The 6,944-nt window shown below is 45.4% G+C and overlaps 1 long non-coding RNA gene across 6 annotated transcripts; it reads right to left on the reverse strand.

Annotated features, from left to right (window-relative positions):
- Positions 1-908: 908 nt before the first annotated feature.
- Positions 909-6,696, reverse strand: LOC128086851 (uncharacterized). 6 transcript variants are annotated; one of them, XR_008209579.1, is made up of 4 exons: positions 6,564-6,696; positions 5,620-5,781; positions 1,559-4,576; positions 909-1,456 (listed from the first exon to the last, which is right to left on the reverse strand). It is a non-coding gene; the product is annotated as an uncharacterized LOC128086851 (long non-coding RNA). The 6 variants fall into 6 exon arrangements; XR_008209605.1 differs by lacking the exon at positions 6,564-6,696 and adding an exon at positions 6,181-6,546; XR_008209610.1 differs by lacking the exon at positions 6,564-6,696 and having other exon boundaries at positions 1,559-2,363; positions 3,992-4,576; positions 5,620-6,174.
- Between the last annotated feature and the right edge of the window lie 248 nt (positions 6,697-6,944).

Here is a 6,944-nt window from a genome sequence, read left to right on the forward strand (position 1 = left end):
TGCACACCAAGGTCTGAGCAAGTTCACACAGAGTGGGACTCTGCACCTATACAAACATGGTGTTTCCACACAGCCTAATGAAAACAGAGTTTAAGGTCCTCAGGCATCCCAATGGTTGGAATGGGATGGGATGGGAGGGGGTGGGAGGGGAGGAGACAGGATGTGATGGAACAGGACACGACACTACTGGATAGATTCAGAGAGATGCAGCATGGGGAGGGACAGTTAAAGCTGCTAGCATATGTCATCATCAGAGCAATTTGTTTCCTGGTTCCTCTGCAGGAATGCTACAAGCACACTTGCTAGTTATGTGTCACTGCACTAGGCACTGATTTGTAATGACTGACCAGTCACCAATCTGGATCACTGAAGGCTTTCTCCAGACTCCTGGCAGACTGGTGGGAAAGAGCTCTGAGTCCAGGGAGGTTTAGCTTCAATTTCACAGAGCTAAAATTGAAACTCCAGGTGCATAAAACCTCATCCATCCTGTAAATACAGGGAAACTGGGCTAAAACTGATAAATTTGAGCCTCAGAGAACAGATTAAATCACCCAATTAAATCAGCAAGCAGGAGAGCTTAGATTTAAATATTAATTCAAAGCTTTTCTCCATTTATCCTTCTTAATTATTTTCCCTAATAAAAGGTTGATACTCATCAGGCTGTAACCATTAAGACTGTTGACTTCGAACCATGCACAGCCTGCATACTTTGTTATTTACTGTTAACAGTAGACAGTTTTATCTACACGTATTTATTTACAGCTTTACATGTTTTTATTAGGTCTTGATTATTGCATTTTTCTATCTGGAAAATTGTGCATTATTCATTTCTAATTTATTGTGGGACGGCTGTTTTTCTTTAGAATTGATTTATATCAGGTTGCATTTAGAATGAAATTTGAATCCACTAACATGTCGAAAACCATTTTTTATTGAACTCTTAAATTTTTATTACTTGAAAAAACCACATTAATTGCAAAACAGAAAATAAAAAGTAATACTAAACAAAGGAAGTACTGTCAGTGGCTGGTGGGTTAAACAGGTTGTTCCAGGACACCATATACCCCAACATTTCATATCTGCTGGATCTTGTCCTCTCGTCCTTATTTTCCTTGTAAAGCAGAGGGGAAAAACAAGCTTGTCTGCTTTTTCCAAACCTCACACAGTTTCTCAGCTTTGAAGGAACAAGCCACTGAATCTAAGTCTTTTAATAAACTGAAATGGAAAAATAGCCATACTCACGGAAGAGTTGCAGTACTCAAAAGTGGATTTAGCACTTACCAAGCTTTAGTTCCAGATGCTTAGGCAGTGGTTTGGTTCAACTTTCTGAAATGCTCTGGCAGGAAGCACATGTTATTCGATACTTCAAACAAAACAAAAAGAAGCTCTTTATCAAACATACCGAAACTCATTCCCCGATACAGATTGCTGTTGCTTCACATTTAATTTTCATTTTCTTTCAAAAGAGAAAAAAAATAAAATTTAAAAATGGATTTAAAGTCTGTAATTGATACTTTATGTTGTCTGAGTTGGATGTTGACAATAGTTTGGGCCTTACCTTCCTGCCCAGGGATCAGACTTCTTTAAGCTGCCGTTAAGAGACTGGGGGTGCCTTCAGCATCACAAGGCACTACCCAAGAGACTATGTTTCCAGTTGGAAATTATAAGCTCCCCCAGCAGTTCCCTCCTTCATCTGTTTTTCATGTTACAGTCACGGGGGAAGTCTTTCCATACTGTTGTGTTACAGGAGAAAGAACCTGGAAAATATGAGCGTAGCCTAAATCGACGCTGAGATACCTGCACAGATTGGCGAGGCACCTGCACTCACAGATCCCATGCTCCCAACCACTCTCCCCACCCCAGACAGGAGGTCTAATCCTGTAGGAAAAGGGAAGCTTCTCCATGTGGGACACTATGAAAAGGTTGGCACATCATGATCTGCATGGTCATAATATTGCTCTGTTATATTTTCAGTTGGCATTACTGTCCTGTTTCCAAAGTGTCTTGACTGAGGAATCTCTTATAGTGATTTATACTTGGCACTTCCGTGATAAAAGCTTTCCCCTGCAACTCAGCTTGACTTAAGACTCCCCTCTTCTTCATGCCAACATCACTTCACCAGAGTCTCATCTCCTTGCTCTGGCCTCTGTTTATAGTAAATGCTACAGGAGGCATGAATGGAGGATCTTTGTGCCAGTCACCTGCCTGCTACTCTTCCATTGCTAGTGCTTGGTTTATTGTCTTGCCTGGTGGAAACATGCATGTAATCAGGAAGCAGAATTGTGTTGGAGTAAGATCTTCCTATCTGCTTCACTGGCTTTTCAATGGGATGAAGCTGTGTTCTGCCAGCTGAAGATCAGGACCTGGAAAACAAGACCCAGTGGAAAGACTGCACGGGAGAGAAAAACTGGGTTTCTTAAGAGGTTAGCTAACACTGCTTTAGCTAAAGCCCACCACAGCCCAATTTCTGCAGGCTTATGGCATGTAAATCTTGGATTAACTCAATATTCAGTAGAGCTTTGCAGTCCACCCACTTCCCAGTGTGAAGAATTGGGCCTCTCATGAGACTCTTTGCAGAGTTTCTCCCAAAGCTCTGGATATCCTTTTCCAGAATGGGATTTGTAAGGGACTCATTATGAGCAGGACACTAATCTGCTCCTCCACTGTAGCATGTGGGGAAGAGAATCTCAGATGGCCTCCTGCTGCATTTGAAGCCTAGCTGTTTCCCAGGATAACCTGGTGGATACACCAGTATGCGGCCATTTCAGCACAGACCCCAGCATTAAACCATTAGAAGTATTACAGTGTTAGGTTTTCACAGATGTTTTTCAGCAAAAGAATAAATTTTAGTAATATTTTTTGGTGGAAGAATATATCCTAAATGAACTTAAGCAGATGAGGTACTACAGAAAACCAGTGCTGAAAAAACAGCCAGTCACTGCTCTCCTGAAGTCAATTCCCACATTAAGACCCACGAGGGAGGCAATGCCAGCTGCTCAGCCTCTCAAGAAATCATGGTGCCCACAGTTGCAGATCCCATGTTCACTGTTGGTTTGTTTTTTAATGCCTGCAAGGTCTTCTATTTGCAGCTCACTCTAGGCTCCTGGCTAGAAGAATCCATTAACCATGTCTGACTGCCTCCAAGCAGGATGGAAACAGAAAGGTACGGAGGGAACATTAAGATCAAATCCCAGAACATAAAAGGAAATTTAATGCCAAAAAAAAATTGAAAAGTGGAACAGCATACCTCATGTGCATCATCGATAAAATATTTTGCAATCCTGGAAAACTTAATAGTTTCTTTGGTACAATCTTTATGACCTTAAAGGAACGATAAGGAAGGTAATAAAAAACTGTTTCTGAAAGGTTATGCTTTTTCCTCGACAACTCGGTTTTTCCTTCTCTTCTCCAAGGCTAACAGTCAAAAGGGAAGCTTGGCACCTACGGGCTGTGTCAGAACATGGAAGCCGTTTATTTAACTTCTCCCAAGACATCACCTACACAGCCTTGTGGAGCAGGGCAGGAAAGGGAGCCCTGTGGAGTGGCAATGGCATCTGAGAAGTGGAGGGTGCATAACTCCAACTGCTCAAGTTTATTAAAACAAAATAGGTCAGTGGAGTTGCCCAGAGGGTTACGTAAGGCGGAAAGTAGCACTCCACAGGAGAGGAGAAGGGAGCCTGTTAAAAGGCAAAGCCACTCCAGTTTGTTTATGGCCAGAGATAACTGCCCCGTGCGTGTCTGCTCTCCATAGCCGACAGAGTAAATCACACTTTTTATCTCACAGCAGATGAGAATTTGAACTGGGCTGTTGTTTTGCGAGCTGCAGAGTAAAGCGAATGGGGCTGTTATTTATTATGACTAGCATTATTATTTTGTCCATGCGGTCCCTACATTTCAGTCTGTATGTAGAGAATTTCATCACTTGCCAATAGCTTGCTTGCAAAGAACGTCAGGGGGAATAGTAATAGAAAGAATGAAAGCTTGATCTTACCTGAAAAGCATATATAAGAAAGGTGAATTGGTAGATGTTTACAGGCATGGGAAGCAAGTAAATGTTCTTTGACATCCTGCAGAGCAAAGCTGGGAGCAAACACTCCCACCCCAGCCCAGAGGTCAGGGCAGAGGTGGACAGAACATCTGGCAATGTAGAAATGCTCTGTGGCCTGCTGATACACCTGTCCCTGGCACCACAACCTCCCATTGTTCTGCTTGCTCCCTCTGTGCCAGATATCCAGACCTTAAACATTGTTCACTCTATCCCAGCTCTCCAGTCCATAGGATGCATGGGGTAGGGAAGTCCTGGCTTGCAGAGATGTCAGGCACCCTGAAGCACATCTCAGAGAGGGTACACTCAGTTTTGGGTACTCCAATCCCAGTCTCACAAAAAATGATATAGAGAACTGTTGGTACCATGGAAAGCACCTAACATTATTTGTCATATTTCCAAGGCTGTCAGAATGAATTAGTGCTCTTTGCTGATTTTCAGACCATCAGACCTGCACCATCCTGGAACTCCTGGCAGCTTTTGAATGGACCATGACCTAGGAAGCTTCTTGGCAGCTCCATGAACAGGTCCCTGGGAGAAAACACAGACAGCATGTCATTGAGACAGTTGCTTTGAGAGCTAATGAGAGAAACAAAGGAGCTTCTTCTTCCATGGGAAAATGCTGTCTCAACAAAACCTACATTTTTCATAGGATTACATCAGTTCCGATGGTAAGCCCAGATGCAGTGTAGGAAGCAGGTGGTTATTTTTATTTTGGAGGAAGGTGGAGAACTGGAGGACAGAGACATGGAACAAAGGTTCCAGTCAATCCACTAAAGCAATGTGAGATGAGAGAGCAAGGTTTGCTCTGCCTGATCTAGACCAGGGCTGAATCTGTTCAGTTGTTTGGTCTCAGCAAACACGTATGTGCTAGATAATAGCTAGAGGCAAGAGGAGAAAGGTATCTCTCCTTTGTATAATTTCTGCAAGACGTGTCTGAAAAGGCTCAGGTTCATCTCGTGTCAGAACAGCAGCAGTTCTGACACTCGGTAAATGCCTATATGTGAGGACTCAGCTTTAGTCAGACAAATGGTCTGCACCTCATCTTCATCCTTCCAGTTCACCAAGCAGCAGTAGCATCTTTGACATACATCAGGGCTGTGTTCCTCAAGGACCAAATGTCCTGGGACAAGAGGTGAGTTCTCTCCTCCACTCAGAACTCTTTAATGGCCACACTCCGCCATGGCAGTGTGGAGCAGGGTTTCAGCTGGGATAGCACTGGCTTCCTATGTGCTACAGTGATTTACCCAGTGGAGAACCCTCCATCTGGAGCATGAGTAGAATGCTTTCACTCGCACTCAGCCCCTTCTGGAACAAGCCCACAGAAGCACTGCAAGTTCCCATTCCAACCCATCAGATAGGTGTCAAACTGCTACTGTCCTGTGCACCCAGCACATAAATACTGCTCTTCAGGGCTCTTCCCCTGATACGTCTGGCCCTATCTTGCAGGCCCTGGCTGCTGGGTGAAATACATTTTCTTTTGGTAGCAGATGCCTTTTTTTAGCTGGCTCTGCTCTTTTGCAGAGATCGCCCACACCCCCTGCAATTCACTCAGCCATCTTCCTTCCCAGTACCTCTAGAAGCAAAGGGGATCAGTTATGCATTTTTTTTTTCAGTGGGCCAGGCTTTGGCAAAGTGGAAATCCTCTTCTGGTGCAGCAGTTCTGCTCTCTTAGCCATTTCAGTGGCTGGTAGGGATATTCATTCCTCCTCACATGTGACTGGGAGTCTTCATTCCTGGGAGGGAAAAGCCCAGCTTGAGTTGCACGCTCCAGAGTGTTACAGGCCTTTGAAACCGCATTTTCTAGTCCTTCAGCTTCTCACAGGCTCAGAGGCCAAAATTTAAAGCAGGTCTGTGCTCTAGTGAGTAACTGATGTAATTACGCTCACTTGTTACAAGGGGAAGCTTTCACAAGAGGGGGGAGGCGGTGGCCCCTCGCCAGGAGGTGTGTCCCCGATGACAAGCCGCAGAGCCAATCGCAGGCCTGAAAGATCATCACATTCATACCAAAAAGAAAAGAAACTGCCCCAGGGTATTTATATTGAGGAAGGGAAAAGAAAAGGAAAAAAAAAAAAAAAAAGAGTTGGCAAAGAAAGAGAAAAGGAGACTGAGAACCTGCAACTTTGTTAACTAACTCTGCAGTTGAATTCAAAAAGGCCAGGCCAGTTCCCTCTGCAAATCTCGTTTCCCCTTGAAACATCTCTGGAATCGATCTGTAAGCTGGAGCGAACAGTTCAGCTGCCTGAAGCAGTCCCACAGCCTGCGGGCTGCCCCGTGGGTGGGCAGCGCTCCTCCATCACAGCTCTGGCACCCGTGGGCAGGCAGGGCTCAGCTAGGAGCCCCACCAGGTTAATGATTGCCTCTGTGGGCCCAAGTGGGCTCCGAGCTCTCTGTATCTATGTCAAACCGCTGGGGAAAGAGAAGGCAAGTTTAGCTTTAACCAAGAGGTAAACAGTCAGCATTTACAAATGCTGAACCACCAAAAAACAGGCAGTCACAGGTTATTTATTCCACTTACACAAGAGGACCGTGCGGTCCAAAGGATGAGGGGCCTGCATGGGTGCAGGAGGTCTGTTTTCTGCTGCACGAACCGGGGCAAAAGCGCTTCCTCTCCTCTGGCTCGGCTCGCTCCCTGCCCTTTCTGCTGCCGCTCCTGTTCGGACGGCGTGTTCCCCAGGGTACAGGCTGTCTCCGAGCCACTCACAATGGGGCTGTAATCTAACCTCAGTGCGAACAGGCTGACATTAATAATAATAAAAACGCCCGTCACTCTTCCGAGCAGCCTTCCCTCACTGACTACCAGGGAATAACTCGCAGGGCAGGGCGTTCGCTGGGCTCCCCACTGCCGCCACCGGGCCCAGCTTCACGCTGCGTGCCGCCACGCGTCGCACGGCTGACG

This window comes from Tympanuchus pallidicinctus, unplaced genomic scaffold (assembly GCF_026119805.1).
Source record: "Tympanuchus pallidicinctus isolate F22 unplaced genomic scaffold, pur_lepc_1.0 scaffold1, whole genome shotgun sequence".
Classification (NCBI taxonomy): Eukaryota; Metazoa; Chordata; class Aves; order Galliformes; family Phasianidae; genus Tympanuchus; species Tympanuchus pallidicinctus.